At 36.0% G+C, this 17453-nt stretch overlaps 1 pseudogene; it reads left to right on the top strand.

The window, feature by feature from the left end:
* The first annotated feature begins 335 nt into the window (after nucleotides 1-335).
* Nucleotides 336-1173, top strand: LOC136385720 (nucleophosmin pseudogene; annotated as a pseudogene).
* Nucleotides 1174-17453: the final 16280 nt, after the last annotated feature.

Raw genomic sequence — 17453 nt, 5'->3', positions numbered from 1 at the left:
GACATTTTTCCAAAGAAAATATACAGATGGCCAAGAGTTACATTAAAAGATATTCAACATTCCTAATTATTAGGGAAATGCAAATAAAAACCAATATATATCCTCTAACAGACAGAATTGCTATTATCAAAAAGCAAAAAACAAATGTTGGTAAGGATTTTCATGCACGGCTGATGGAAATGTAAAATGGTGCAGCCACTGTGGAGAAGAATGTGGAGGTTCTTCAAAAATTAAAAATAGTTCCTGGTGCAATTCCATCCTGTGCATTGTTCGCATAACGAAAGTCATTTATCTCCATCTGCTTTCTCTCCCATCTAAATTTCTGTCACCACCCCATGGAAGGTTTGGTGGACATGGACATGAGTTCCCTGAAGCCACAGAACTATCTTTTTGGTTGTGAACTGAAGGCTAATAAAGATTTTTCTCTTTAAAGTAGATAATGATGAAAACAAGCACCAATCATCTTTATGAACAGTTGGTTTAGGAACTGGTGCAAAAGATGAATTGCACCTCGTTTCAGCAGAGACAATGAATTATGAAGGCAGTACAATTAAAGGAACACTGATAACTTTGAAAATATCTGTAGAGCCAACGGTTTCCCTTGGTGGCTTTGGTCTTATGGGTGAAGTGTGTTTCAGTGTGGTTAGCGGACAGCACTTAGCTATGGCAGAAGATGCCAAGTCAGAAGATGAAGAGGAGGAGAATGTGAAACTCCTAAGTATAAATATATCTGGAAAGCATTCCGCCCCGTGGAAGTAGTAACAAGTTCCCACACACACACACAAATATAATAATAAAACTTGTTGCTAATGAAAATGATGATTCTCAGGGTAAGGAAGCTGAAGGAAAAGCTCCAGTAAAGAAATCTAAATGATATATTCCAGCCAGAAGTGCACAAAAATCAGACCAGATAAAAAATAACTCAAAACTATTAACACTAAGATCAAAATGTCAAGAATCTTTCAAAAAACGGGGAAAACTTTAAAAGACACCAAAAGGACCTAGTTCTGTAGAAGACATTAAAGGAAAATTGCAAGCAAGTATAGAAAATGGTGATTTTCTTCCCAAAGCAGAAGCCAAATTCATCAATTATTTTATGAAGTGCTTCCGGATGACAGACGAGGAAGTTATTTAAGAGTTCTGGCAGTGGAGGAAGTCATTTTAAGAAAATAAAGAGGCCCTAGCGGTTGGCTCAATGGTAGAGCATTGGCTTAGCATCTGGAAGTCCTGGGTTCAATTTCCGGCCAGGGAACACAGGAGATGTGCCAATCTGCTTCTCCACCCTTCCCCCTCTCCTTTCTCTCTGTCTCTCTCTTCCCTTTCCACAGCCAAGGCTTCATTGGAGCAAAGTTGACCCAGGCACTGAGGATGGCTCTATGGTTCCCATCCCCAGTGCTTGAATGGCTCCTGTTGCAATGGATCAACACCCCAGATGGGCCGAACATCGCCCCCTGTTGGGCATGCCAGGTGAATCCCAATTGGGTACATGCAGGATTCTGTCTGTCTGCCCCCACCCTCACTTCTCCCTTCAGAAAAATACAAAAAATAATAATAAATAAATAAACAAACAGTTTGTTAAAATTTTTAATCTTATTTTATTTCTAACAGTTGATTTCTATCTGTTATAATGCAGAGTGTGAACTTTCTCTGCCATGTCTGATAAAGGTTGTCTAGATTCCATTGCCAAGCATGTTGTCCAAAATGCTTGTTTAGTTTTTAAAGAGGAAACTCCACTTTTTGCTTGGTATGGAATGTTGTGATAGGACATGGTAGTAGTAAGGGGTCAGACAAATGGAAATGGTAAGGAGATAAAAATATACATGTGAAATAAACTTAGTATTTTAATAAAATAGCACTGTTTCTATTAAAAAATTAAACCTAGAACTACCATACAATCTAGCAGTTCTACTTCTAATCACTGATCCAAAAAGATTATTTATTGCAACAATTATTTATAATAGCCAAGATATGGAAGCAACTTAAGTGTCTATCAATAGATGAATGGCTAAAGAAAACATACACATACATATGTGTGTTACTATATATATATATATATATATATATATATATATATATATATATATATATATATATATATAGAGAGAGAGAGAGAGAGAGAGAGAGTACTATATATTATATATATATAATTACTAAACCATAAAAAGAATGAAATCTTGCTATTTGTGACAACAGAATTGACCAAGATAGTATTATGTTAAGTGAAATAAGTCAGAGAGAAAAGCAATACTGTATAATTTCACTTATATGTAGAAATTAAAAACAAAATAAATGAACAAACAAAACAAAACAAACTCAGAGATACAGGAAACATACTGGTAGAAAAATATTTTATAATAAAGGATTTAGTTATTTTCCCCTGGAAGGGAGTACTAAATTTTAGAATTTTCGGAATAAGAAGTCTTTATTTTTCATATTAAGTCCTATGGTCCACACTTGCATTTCTGATAACAAGTTCACTCATTCTGGCCTTCCATATAGTTTCAGACTAAGGGCTGCTAGAGCTGGAAAAACCAGCCATGTAATTAGAGGTTTGGGACTTTGAACCAGGTGCTATCATCCTGATCTTCTAAACTTAAGAAAGAAAAGAGGAGATAAAAATTGAGTTCAATCACATGGCAAATGATTCAAGCAATTATGTTTATGTGTTAAAATGCCAATAAAAACCTTGGACACTTAAAGTTTAGGTCAACTTCCTAATTGGTGATACATATCAATATTCTAGAAGGGTGATGTTTTCCGAGGACAGAAAAGCTTTATTTACTTTGAGGCCCTTCCTAGATCTCACCCTATGTGTCTCTAAACTTCACTGGTCCTGACTTGCAATCTTTATAATAAAACTGTAATAGCAATTATAGTGTGTTCCTGAGTTCTGTGATTTACCTAGCAAATTATCAAACAAAACTGAAACAAATTCTTAGATACAGAGAACAGACTGACAGCTGTCAGAAGGGAAGGGCTTGGGAGACTGAGTGAAGAAGGTGAAGGGATTAAGCAGTACAAATTGGTAGTCACAAAATAGTCACAGAGATGTAGATTACAGCATAGGAAATATAGTCAGTAATATTGAGGTAAATATGTATGTGCCAGGTGAGTACTTGAGGCAGCCGGGGTGACAATTCTGTAAAGTATGTGACTTTCCAGCCACTTTACTGTGCATATGAAATGCATATAGAATAATATTGAATGCAAAGTGTAATTGAAACATAAAAAATGAATATAAATAAATAAATTCTTCTTCTTTCCTAAAAACAAACAAACAAACTGTTGGAATCCATGGGAGTTCGAAAAGATCAGAGTAACAGGCTTTTATTGAAAGGAAGAAAGGAACCCTGCCGGGCACTTCTCGGGGGAGAAGGGCACCAAAAGAGACTCTGAGGCAAAATTTTATAGGGTAGGGGAGAGCCTTGAGGAAGTGTGCTTTGAGTCAGCAGTTCTGGTATGCTGCCTTGTGCAGTTTTACAATTTTGGCTTCCTGGAAAGCCTCTCCTTGGGGCGGTCGATCAGCTTTCTAGAACTTTTCTGCTTCAGGGACGATAGTCCAGTAAGTAAGGGTGGGGTCAGATAGACAAGCAGAACAGCAAAAGGGCAGTTGGAAGTTCTGGTAAACTCATGTATCTATCAGAAACAAAGAAAACTTAAAGGGTAGTGGGAATTCTTAAATTTGAAGCCAGTTTGGCAGAAGTTCAAGGGACCTGGTAACCCTGGAGCCTCCGGCTGGTGTCTGAAGTGAAAAGTGTCTGTTGGAGGACTGTGCCTTTAACCTGTGAAATTTGAGCTAATTCTAGATAGTGTCAGAATTACATTTGGAAACCTATAATAAATGACCTCAAGTAAATTGTACTCCTTAGAGTAAGATATTAAATGAACAGTAACTAAAGTACCAGCTAATAGAGACAGAGAAAATTGAAGAGAGTAGAATTGAAATAGTTATCCCTTTATTTTAATAAAAAAAAGGTATAAGAGTGACTTCCTTAGTGAGCTTACCACAGTTTACTAATTGTTTTCTTATAGGATACCTATTGCTCTCCACCCACTGGAATCTTGTTTCTCTATATATTAATCTGTTGAGTGACCAAGGGTAATGAAACCAGTTTCTTAGACCTGATAACACAATATGTTATCTCTCAACCAAGTAAAATAAACAGAATAAGCAATGACTGACTTTGAAATAGAGGAATTGAATGAGAATAAAATGACTAATATATTTTGTGCAAGGAAAAACTACATTATATTTTTTAGTTTTATTTAGACCAGCTCAGAAATTATATAAAACCAGGAGAACTATATAAGTGAACAAAATTTAGGGATCTAAATTCACCTTCATCCAGAGCTTACTATTTGATTAATTCATCTGTTGAACCAGTGATATATTTGGAAAAGTTAAGGCTATAAAACAAAGAAGTAGGTATTCTGAATACTGAATATAAAAACATAAAGCAGTATATTGTAAGTACTAGAGAAAATGCAATTTTATTTCAACATAACTAATAATAACAATTCTTGAGCCATATAACAACATAGTGATCTATCAGGTTTTTCTGAAATACAATACATCATCTGTAACAAGTTTATTTTATTTCTGATTTCCATGTACTGTAGCCTTTCTCTGAAAGCTTTACCAAAAAAAAAGAAAAAAAGAAAAGAATATAAAAGAGCATGATAAAAAGAACTATTACACATACTCAATCTCTTCAAAAGCATTTCTTCAAAAAATTTTGTTATTCTATTGAGTTGTTCCAGCACTGGAAAACTATTGATATATTGAAATATGTGTAATGAACAATTTTTACGTTTGTAATGAGTGATTCTTCTTTTATCATTTTTGGACTCGTTACAACTTAATAGTAGTTTCTTTTGATTTAAGTCAAGGGATGCATAAAACAAAGGTATTTTAACACACAAAATGACAGTTATACAGAAATTCAAAGTAAGAATATTTTCTATTTATACCTAATACTCAAAGATACATTGTTTTATTTGAATTGCATTTTTCTACATGATATGGAGAAAAAAAATGACAAGTTTATGTAATGTCTGACAGATTTCATTGAGTTCAAAATTGTAATTCAATTTCTCACTCAATTAGACAATTTATGAATAATAGTAGGCTAGAGGTTTAAACAACCTATTAAACATTTATAAGTTAAAAAACCTAATTTGAACCAATACAATTAAACAGTATTACCATAGAAAAGTGAAATTGAGAAGGCAAGTACTTTTGAGAATATTCATATAAAGAGTACCTGTAATTTTAACATCTGACCAATAGATGACACCAGAGGGTAAGAATCGCAAACTGTTTTTAAGCATTGAAACCAGGCAGTTGTTTTACTATAGCTAGTTATTAAATGATGTGTAATACCTGCCGATAGTTAAGCATAAGAGTGAAGAATAAAGAAACTCTGTTAGAAGTATTTTATACATAATTTATTTTAAAATTAGTACTATATTTTCAGCACAAGGAGAACGAATAGAAAGAAGCAGGATAAGGATTCAGAATAAACTGAAAAGTCTGATTATTAAAAAGAGCTGTCCTTTCCTTCAAGGTTTCTTCATTTTAACTTATGTGTATCTATCATTATAGCACAAAAATAAAACTGAATAGTGGGTAACATTCACAAAACAGGTAGTCTAATTATCAAACACACAAAGTAAAATTCTAGTCATATTTGTGTTATGCAGAGTATTTATTTCTTAGCTTAAGATCATTTTAAATGTTGTAATGGAAAGTATTAATTATTCTAAACTTGACTGTGAAATGTGAAACATTAACAACCAAAATAATCTCATGGACTTCCCTGCACATTGCTATTTATTGATGGATCTGAATTACTTGTATGTAGACAAAGCACGTTTAAATTTGAGAAGTATAGATATATTTATAAATATAGATATATTAAAAATATATTTTATTTAATTATATTTTAATATATCAATATCTATAAATATATTTGCATCTGCAAACTTGTGTAAACACAAATTCAAAAGAGACAGAAAGAAGGATCAAAAAGAAAACATTTATTGACAACCAAATTCATGGCAGACATTGCAAAGTACTTCTGTATATTTTATTTAATTCTCTAAGCAACCCCATTTGAAAGATGGTATTATTATTCTCATTTTCTAGATGAGTAAAATGAATCCCAAAAATTTAACCATTGTGCATAAAGTATACACCTAGTAAGTGGTAGAATTGCAACTCAACCAACCTAGATTTATTGGAGACAAAAATTTATGTTTCTTTTGCTTTACCAACATGCATCTCAAAACTCATAACTATACACGTAAGTCAATAGTTCTTGTTGGTTGGTTGAAAGCATGGGGAGCCACAATAAGTTTATTAAAATTATGTTCACATGCAAGGTAATTTATCTTTTTAACTAGATAACTAAAATTGCAACTTAAGAATAAAATATTAATTCATTGCTGGGTTAAAGTAGCCAGTTTGAAGTTGGATGTTCTTCTATACTAATTTCACCTCACTAAGCATCAGTATTTGTTTTGTTGTTGTTGTTGTTGTTGTTTAGCAAGAGAGAGTGAGACAAACAGGAAGTGAGAGAGATGAGAAGCATCAACTCATAGTTGCGGCACCTTAGTTGTTCATTGATTTATTTCTGATATGTGTCTTGATTGAGGGGTAGAGCAGAGCGAGTGACCCCTTGCTCAAGCCAGCAAACTTGGCCTTCAAGCCAGTGACCTTTAGGCTCAAGCCAGCAAACTTGGCCTTCAAGTCAGCGATCTTTAGGCTCAAGCCACTAACCTTGGGCTTCAAGCCAATGACCTTTGGGTTCAAGCCAGCAACTATGGGGTCATGTCTATGTTCACTCACTCAAGCTGGTGAACCCACACTGAACCCAGATGAGCCCGTATTCAAGCTGGCGACCTCAGGGTTCGGAACTTGGGTCCCCTGCATCCCAGGCTGGCACTCTCTCCAAATGTGCCACTGCCCGGTCAGGCAAGCATTAGTATTCTTATATTTAAAATTAAAGGAGTTGACCCTTTCTGTCTGTCTGTCTATATCTGTCCATCTCTCTGTCACTCTATCTCTGTAAAAAAAAATATTAAAATTAAGAGTTTAAATGGATTAGAATTTTTTAAAAATGTTAACACTAGAAAATCATTTTTAAATTAAAAGTACATAAAATACCAATATATAAAATAAATAAGGATAGAATTGTTGGTTCCCATGGTTTGAATCCCAAAGCTCCACTTTTTTAGAATTTTCTTCCCACTCCTTCCAGTAATTCCTGAGGCATGTCCATAAAGTTTGAAAACTACTCTATTAGGTTGCATCTAAAGTTACTTGTAACTTGAAATTTTTATGATTTTATGATACTTAGTGTATAAGATTCCAAAAATATGTCAATAGTAGAATTTGCAGACTTTATCATTGTAATTTCTATGGAATATAAAAGTTCACCCTGACCAATTGGCTCAGTGGTAGAACATTGGCTTCAATTTCCTGCCAGAGCACACAGGAAAAGCACCCATCTGCTTCTCCACTCTTCCCCTCCCATGTCTTTCTCTCTCCCTCCCATACCCACCCACCCCCACCACCACAGACATGGCTCGATTGAGGGAAGTTGGCCCTGGGTGTTGAGGATGGCTCCATGGCTTTTGCCTCACGCACTAAGAAGAGTTCAGTTGCTGAGCAACAATGCAACAACTCAGATGGGCATAGCATTGCCCTGTAGCGGGCTTGCTGGCTGAATCCTGATCAGGGTACATGCAGGAGTCTGTTACTCTGCTTCCTCTCCTCTCACTAAATTAAAAAAAAGAAAAAAAGAAGAAATATAAATGCTCAGTCACTCTTCACAAATTAAAACAAATAAATGCAAACATTTTACTTGAGCTTAACCAAACTTTTTGTTTCCTCTTTCCTGACAAATGCCATTAATGATTATTTGTTTTGTTTTATATATTAAACACACACACAATTATAAATCTATGAATGGTTCATTCTAAAATAAATTTTAAAGTTTGCATAACTACTTTAATCCAGCAAATAAAAAGCATTAAACATTCTGCCTTTGTCACATTGCTGATTCTCCCTGCTCTGCAAAGGCATATGTTAAAAGCTCGGGTGTCTTTTCCATTGTTCTTCTCATATCAAGTTAACTAAATCAGACTCACAATATCACTTAAAAGGAGAGGCATTATATTTTCAAGATCCATCTCTGTTGTCACAAATAACATGATTTCATCCTTTATTATGGCTGAACAGTATTCCATTGTGTATATGTACCATACCACTTCTTCTTGAAAGTATGCTAAATGAAATAAGTAAGATGGGAAAGATTAAAAACCATATGACTTCATTCATAGGTTGATATTAAAGAGACAGAAAAAAAGGAACAAAACAAAGCAAACAAACTCATAGGTAAAGACAAAAGAACAGCAGTTACAGAGGGAAAGAATGTGGTGGGGGTGGACAAGGAGGCTAAAAAGGAGATCAAATTTAAGATGACAGAAGGAAACTAGACGTTGCCTGGTGAACACCTAGTGCAACATACAGATGATATATTACAGACTTGTATACATAAAACTTATGTAAGATTATTAACTAATGTCAGGTCAATAAACTTAATAAAAAAGTTTAGTGAAAAAATAAGTAGAAGCATATTTTGAAAGGTTTAATTTTTCCCTTTCATTTTTAGATTGAATTCATTGTCAGTTTCTAAAAATGAAATTATTAAAGTATTTATGAGCATATTCTTTTGTTGAATTCTATTAACAAAAGTCTTGAACTTTCAACTATGTTAAACATGAATTTATTTTTGTTTTGTTTTGTTTTGTTTTCTTTTGTTTTTTTCTTTTGTATTTTTCTGAAGGGGGAAATGGGGAGAGACAGCCAGACAGACTCCCACATGCGCGGGACCGGGATCCATCCGGCACGCCCACCAGGGGCGAAGCTCTGCCCACCAGGGGGCGATGCTCTGCCCCTCCGGGGCGTCGCTCTGCCGCGACCAGAGCCACTCTAGCGCCTGGGGCAGAGGCCAAGGAGCCATCCCTGGTGCCCGGGCCATGTTTGCTCCAATGGAGCCTTGGCTGCGGGAGGGGAAGAGAGAGACAGAGAGGAAGGAGGGTGAGGGGTGGAGAAGCAAATGGGCGCTTCTCCTATGTGCCCTGGCCAGGAATTGAACCCGGGTCCCCCGCACGCCAGGCCGACGCTCTACCGCTGAGCCAACCGGCCAGGGCAAACATGAATTTATTTTAAGGATGACAATTCCATGTATTACATGTACAGATAGATCTTGATATTTTAAAACATTGAGGTATTAATATATTTTATTTCCTGTTTTTTTGTTTTGTTTTGTTTTGTTTTGTGTTTGGTCTAGAAAATTTTTGGACAAATGCAAGTCAGTAAGTAAATCGATGATACTTTTTAATGCAAATTAAATTAGTCCTGGCTTTGATTGCAGTGATTTAAAAAAATCACGGTAGTCAAATACCTATTCTATGTATTATTTAAAAGATTTTAAGTGATTGTTTTTGAAACTGGGTAATTTTTAACTAGTTTGCATTTTCTTCAAAACATCAAAGTGACATGTTTTCATAGTCACAGCTTAATTATTGTATTTTGCAGACCTGTAGATAAAGCCTACAGGAATTCTAATTATCTGTGATTCTGCCTTGCTCTCCCTGTTGTATGATCCACTGTTCTCAGCTTGTGGGCTCCAATACTACGTCTTGTTCAACCAAGGATGAATATAGCTGCTAGTCTTTTGGCTTATCTCCAAGCTGAAAAACATGCCCACCTTTTTTTTTTAACAAAAATCTGCTTACTCACCTTTCCCTTTTGTTTTCTAGTTCAAATCCTACCATGAGAAAGTCTAAATTTGTCGTAAAAGAGCATGAATCTCATTTCTAGCAGTAGTCTTCAAGGATTTATTTCACATTACTCTTTAAACTTAAAGATTTAAAATATAGCTTCTTGATGCAAGCAGTAAATAAATGCAGTGACATTTCCACGATTCTTGGTGATGACATATTTTTAGTACTATGTGTGGTGCATATCTTTAGTGACTCCTCAACTAAAAATCTGAATTTCACTTTAACAATATTTAAATTTTAATAAAATCTCAGATGAAATGGAGCCATACATGGCAAACAATTTATTTTTTATTTTTCTTTTTTATAAATAAATTTTTAATAATTTTAATGGGATGACATCACTAAATTAGGGTACATATATTCAAAGAAAATATGTCCAGGTTATCTTGTCATTTAATTATGTTACATACCCATCACCTAAAGTGAGATTGTCCTCCATCACCTTCTATCTAGTTTTCTTTGTGCTCCACCCCCTCCCCCTCCCCCTCTCCCTCCTCCCCTCACCTCCCCCCATAACCACCACACTCTTGTCCATGTCTCTTAGTCTCATTTTTATGTCTGACCAATATATGGAATCATGCAGCTCTTGGTTTTTTCTGATTTACTTATTTCACTCTGTATAATGTTATCAAGATCCCACCATTTTGTTGTAAATGATTCGATGTCATCACTTCTTATGGCTGAGTAGTATACCATAGTGTATATGTGCCACATCTTCTTTATCCAGTCTTCTATTTTTCTACAGTAATTAAAGACTTTAAGCAAACTCTTGGCCAATGCAGCAAGAATCCATAAAAGAGTAGTGTCCTTAACATGTTCACCAAGTCCAAGTTGGCACCAACACCATTTCAAATCCATGTAAATGCAACCTAACCCCAGTTCAGTCCATTAGGAGCTATCACAAGGAGCAGGAGTCCAGGAAAAGTCCACATCCAGGAAAAGTCCACATGGCACTGGAATTGTTGTCACAATTCTATACTGTGCGGCTCATGTCCAAGTCCCAATGACCACTGCTTCTAGCTGGTAATGATTCAGGTAGACTGGAAAAGCCATCTGCCGCATGTGTGGAGATGGGGTTTCTGTTCTCCTCTGCCTGGAGAGATGAGACCAGGTTGCTTTTCCTTAGAGCTCTGTGACTGTGGCATAGTAAAGAGAACCTTGGGATACACTAGCTGGGTGGTATAGGTAAATTCATAATAGAAGTTGGCAAAAGGGGGAAAGAGAGCTCTAAATTAGGAGTAGGTCCCAGCCTGAAAGATGAGTGGGGCATTGAGGTAGGAGGAAAGAGGAAACACTATATATTAAACAAAGCAGCAGAAAATAGGACTATCAACACCCACAACAGAGATCTTCAAGGGAAGAATAAAAAACCTGACTATTCAGGCAAGACTTAGTTAAGTGGCCCTTGTGTAAATAAGATCAGTTTACCTTCTTCTTGGAAGAAATACCCTAGGCTCGTCCACAGTGTCATAGATGGGGCCGACGGCCCTGGGCACCTTCAGCCTTCAGTGGCAAACCCCAGCATTCTGGGCAAGGTTAGGTCATAGGTGGCTGGAGCAGGGCTGGAAGAGACTGAACCCTCCCTTAGAGGAGCGAGGGGGAAACCTACTTTCCAGTGTCCCTTTTCCCTCACAACAAAGGCATGTAAGCCTGGCAGGCCTTAGTTCAATGACCTTCCTATTCACTATTGAAGCAGGACCCAGATGGAATCCCATGAGACCCCTTTGGGGCCTTGGAGCCTTTAAGGGCATATCCTAAAAGCTGGTAGTTCTCCTGATCTATATTGGGCTTTTTCTGCCTCTTGGTACCTTAAAAGCCATGCTCAGAAGATCTCACTGAGGGATTTGAGGATACCCCTCCACCTATATAAACCTTTTCTGTATATCTGGAGCTATTTTAAAAAAGACAAAACAGTGTTATTAGCTGGATCAAATAAAAGAAGGTAGAAGTTTGCAGGACAAAAAGATTTGGTGTCTTCTGTTCAACAGCATTCAAAAGAAATTTAAATTGTTTTAAGTAAAAAGCATGATATGGTAGACCCGTAGGAGTTCCAGGATATGACTCCCCCCTTTTAAATTTTTTTAAATTGACCTTAAAATATTTGCTGGGTACACTTTGATAATACCTTGACTTTAAAGATTTTAAGAAATACCCATAATTTGAAAGGTTTGACAAAATACAGTAAATGCTTTTGCTACATATGCAGGAGCATTGTCAGTTTAACCAGTTTAGGAAATCCAATAATAGAACAATGCATACAGACAATGAGCTATAACATGCTTAGCAGCCTCTCCTGTTCTGAAAGAGGTTACTATCAATCCAGAATAGGTATCCACTGGAACATGGTCATAGGACTGTTTGCCAAATGAAGGTATATGAGTAACATCCATCTGCCAAAGTTGTCTTGGTAGGGGTCCTTGAGGGTTAACTCCAAATGAAGGGACAGATTGTAGTATAGGACCCCTTGGACAGGATTTATCAATCTGCCATGCTGCTTCCCGAGAAAGTTGAAACTGTTTACACAGGGCTGCAGCGTTCTGGTGATGAATAGTATGAGACTGAATTGCTCGATCTGTCATGGTTGCTCCAAATAATTTTCTTTTGGGTAGCTTGATCAACAAGGGCATTCCCTTGTGCTAAAGCTCCAGGGAGCATGGAGTGAACTCGAGTATGTCCTATAAAACATGTAGCTTTATGTTGATATACAAGTCTTTGAAAAATGAGGAACTGCTGAAATAGTTCATCAGCAGTTGTCCCTAAGATAGCAGTCTTTATAGTGGAAACAACCATAAGTAAATATTTGCTGTCTGTATACAGATTAAAGGAGGAATATGGCAAATGCTGAAAAGCCATGATAATGGCATATAATTTAAGTCTTTGAGCAGATTTTAAGTTTTCCATTGATTTGCAAAAGTGATTTGCCATTTAGTGGAAGTTTCCCAGAACCATTGTTGTTGATCCTTTGAAAAAAGGAACAACAACAATTTTGAGGCTCAAAACCAATAAGCTGTAAGGGTCGCCTATGCCCCTTGATAATCCAGGAGGCGACAAGATAAAAATATGGAAGTGTATTCCATGGGCTATTAGATGGTTCAATGTGCCCAAGCTGTAGCTGCTCTTGTACCAATTGAGCAGCTGCCCTAAGTTTCTCCTGAGAAAGGGGCCATTGATCTACCCATACACGATTATGTGATTTGCAAGTAAGTGGGTTTGCACAATGCATTATTGAGGTAGCAGGAGCTACCAAGGCCACTATGCTAAATTTTGATATCCTAATCCACACCTTCTGGTATTGGGTGCCACTTCTATGGGGGTGAGAATTCCTCACTGTTCTTTCCCTAGTCCCTTAGTGTGCAAAAATCCCCAATCAAGCATCTGAGTACTGACTAAACCATTAGGACTGACAAGCAACACTCCTGTATTTTTCAAAACATCTCTACCCCACAAATTAACTGGCCATCCAGGGAGCACATAAGGCTTAAAAGTCCAGAATGACCTTAATCTTCCCAATGCAAAAAACTAGAACTTTGTTGAGGGGATTTACTCTGCCCTATACCTTGTAATTCTGTGGCTGCTGCAGGAGTAGTCCAGGAAGGAGGCCAATGTAACTTAGCAATAACAGATACATCAGCTCCAGTATCTAAAAGTCCTTTAAATTTATGCCCATGTATTGTTAGTTCCATTTCAGGGTGTTCCTGACCTATTTTTTTAAAATCCAATTGGGAAAATCAGAGGAGCCAAATCACCAATTTTCTTGAGGCCCCTTTTGCAGGATGTGGCCTGAGAAGCAGAATTAGCATCCTTATACTATTCTTCTAACTGACTGAATTAGCTGTGAGACAAATTCTTTTTTTAAATTAATTTTAATGGGGTGACATTGATAAATCAGGGTACATATGTTCAGAGAAAATATCTCTAGGTTATTTTGACATTGGATTATGCTGCACACCGATCACCCAAAGTCGAATTGTCTTCCATCAACTTCTAACTGGTTTTCTTTGTGACCATCCCCTCTCCCAGCCCCCTCCCTTCTCCTCCCCCCAACCCTGTAACCCCCACACTCTTGTCCATGTCTCTGAGTCTCATATTTGTGTCCCACCTCTGTATGAAATCATATAGTTTTTAGCATTCTCTGATTTACTTATTTCGCTCAATATAATGTTACCAAGGTAATTTACAACAATTACCAAGGTAATTTACAATTACCATGTTGTTGTAAATGATCCAATGCCATCATTTCTTATGGCTGAGTAGTCATCCATAGTATATATATACCAAAGCTTTTTAATCCACTCGTCCACTGACGAACACTTGGACTGTTTCCAGATCTTCCCCATTGTGAACAATGCTGCCAGAAACTTGGGGATGCATTTCTTCTTTTCAAACAGTGCTATGGTGTTCTTGGGGTATATTCCTAACAGTGGTATAGCTGGGTCAAAAGGCAGTTCGATTTTTAATTTCTTGAGGAATCTCCATACTGTTTTCTACAGTGGCTGCACCCATCTACATTCCCACCAGCAGTGCAAGAGGGTTCCCTTTTCTCCACATCCTCGCCAGCACTTATTCTGTGTTGTTTTGTTGATGAGCGCCATTCTGACTGGTGTGAGGTGATATCTCATTGTGGTTTTAATTTGCATTTCTCTAATGATGAGTGATGTTGAGAATTTTTTCATATGCCTATTGGCCAACTGTATGTCCTCTTTGGAGAAATGTCTATTTATTTCTTTTGCCCGTTTTTAGACTGGATTTTTTGTCTTCCTGGTATTAAGTTTTACAAGTTCTTTATAAATTTTGGTTATTAACCCCTTATCAGATGCATTGTCAAATATATTTTCCCATTGTTTAGTTCATATTTTTATTCTGTTCTTATTGTCTTAAACTGTGCAGAAGCTTTTTAGTTTGATAAAGTCCCATTTGTTTATCCTGTCTTTTATTTCACTTGCTTGTGGAGACAAATTGGCAAATATATTGCTGCCAGAGATGTCATAGAACTTACTGCCTATGTTTTCTTCTAAGATGCTTATGATTTCACAGTTTACATTTAAGTCTTTTATCCATTTTGAGTTTATTTTTGTGAGTGGTGTAAGTTGGTGGTCTAGTTTCAATTTTTGCAGGTTACTGTCCAATTTTCCCAACACCATTTGTTGAAGAGGCTGTCTTTACTCCAATGTATGCTCTTACCTCCTTTGTGAAATATCAGTTGTCCATAAGTCTGAGTTTATTTCTGGGTTCTCAATTCTGTTCCATTGATCTATATGCCTGTTCTTATGCCAGTACCAGGCTGTTTTGAGCACAATGGCCTTATAATATAACTTGATATCCAGAGGTGTGATACTTCCCACTTTATTCTTCCTTTTCAAGATTGCTGAGGCTATTTGTGTTCTCTTTTGGTTCCATATAAATTTTTGGAATATGTGTTCTATATCTTTGAAGTAAGTCATTGGTATTTTAATCAGTATTGCATTGAATTTATAAATTTCTTTGGGTAATATAAACATTTTAATGATGTTTATTCTTCCTAACTATAAGCACAGTATATACTTTCACTTGTTTGTCTCTTCCCTGATTACTTTTATCAATGTTTTATAATTTTCTGAGTATAAGTCTTTAATCTCCCTGGTTAAATTTATTCCTAGGTACTCTGTTTTTTTGGTTGCAATGGTAAAGGGGATTGATTCCTTATTTCTTTATCTGACAGTTCATTGTTAGTGTATAAAAATACCTCTGATTTCTGAATATTAATTTTATATCCTGCCACCTTGCTGCTTTTATTTATCAGGTCTAGTAGTTTTTTGACTGAGACTTTAGGGTTTTTTATATACAATATCATATCATCTGCAAATAATGATAGTTTTACATCTTCTTTTCCAATTTGGATGCCATTTATTTCTTTTTCTTGTCTGATTGCTGTGGCTAGGACTTCCAGGATTACGTTGAGTAAGAGTGGTGAAAGGGGGAACCCCTGACTTGTTTCTGATCTTAAGGGGATTGCTTTTAATTTTTGCCCATTGAGTATGATGTTGGCTGTGGGTTTGTCATAGATGGCCTTTACCATATTGAGTTATGTTCCCTGTATTCCCACTTTGCTGAGAGTTTTGATCATGAATGGGTGCTGAATTTTATCAAATGCTTTTTCTGCATCTATTGAAATTATCTTCTGGTTTTTCTCCTTCCTTTTGTTTATGTGATGAATCGCATTGATTGATTTGCGAATATTGTACCAGCCTTGCTTCCCAAGAATAAATCCCACTTCATCATGGTGTATGATTTTTTTCATATATTGCTCGATTCAGTTTGCTAATATTTTGTTGAGGATTTTATCATCTAAATTCATCAGGGATATTGGCCTATAATTTTCTTTCTTTGTGTTGTCTTTGCCTGGTTTTGGAATCAGAATTATGCTTGCCTCATAAAAGGAGCTGTGAACTGTTCCTTCCTCTTGAATTTTTTGAAATAGCTTGAGAAGGATAGGAGTTAGTTCTTTGAATATTTGGTATAATTCACTTGTGAAGCCATCAGGCCTAGGAATTTTCTTTTTTGGGAGTTTTTTGATAACTGTTTCAATCTCATTTGTTGTAATTGGTCTGTTTAGGTTTTCTGATTCTTCCAGATTAATTTTTGGAAGATTATATGTTTCAAGAAATTTGTCCGTTTCATCTAGGTTGTCTAGTTGTTTTGGCGTACAGTTCTTCATAGTATTTTCTTACAATATTTTGTATTTCTGTTGTTATTTCTGCTCTCTCATTTCTAATTTTATTTATTTGAGTCCTCTCACTTTTTTTCTTGGTGAGTCTGGTTAATGGTTCATCGACCTTGTTTACCTTTTCAAAGAACCAGCTCCTGGTTTCATTGATCCTCTGTATTGTTTCTTTAACCTCTATGTTATTTATTTCTGCTCTGATATTTATTATTTCCTTTTTTCTACTACCTCTGGGCTTTACTTGCTGTTCTTTTTCTAGGTCTTTTAGATGTAGGGTCAAGTTGTTTTTTTTTTGAGCTTTTTCTAGCTTCTTGAGGTATGCCTGTAATACTGTGAACTTCCCTCTCAGGACTGCTTTTGTTGTGTTCCATAAATTTTGAGTTGATGTATGCTTGTTATTGTTCGTTTCTAGGAATTTTTTAATTTCTTCTTTGATCTCATTGTTTACCCATTCTTTATTTAATAACATGCTATTTAGTTTCCAAGTGTGTGAGTATTTTTCAGTTTTTCTGTTGTGGTTGATTTCTAGTTTCATACCATTGTGATCAGAGAAAGTGCTTGTTATAATTTCAATCTTCTTAAATTTGTAGAGACCACTTTTGTTCCCTAACATGTGGTCTGTTCTAGAGAATGTACCATGAGCACTGGAAAAGAATGTATATTCTGCTGTTTTACGGTGAAAGGTTCTGAAGATATCTATTAAATCGAGTTGATCTACTATGTTCTTTAAGTCTGCTGTTTCTTTGTTAATTTTCTTTCTTGAGGATCTATCTAGTAATGTTTGTGGGGTATTAAAATCCCCTACTATTATAGTATTGCTGTTGATCTCACCCTTTAAATCCATCAAAGTCCACTTTATATATTTAGGTGCTCTTATATTAGGTGCATAGATATTTAT

Source organism: Saccopteryx leptura, chromosome X (genome assembly GCF_036850995.1).
Source record: "Saccopteryx leptura isolate mSacLep1 chromosome X, mSacLep1_pri_phased_curated, whole genome shotgun sequence".
NCBI lineage: Eukaryota > Metazoa > Chordata > Mammalia > Chiroptera > Emballonuridae > Saccopteryx > Saccopteryx leptura.
Note: the sequence above shows the minus strand (reverse complement) of the source record. Positions and strands in the feature narration are given on the sequence as shown.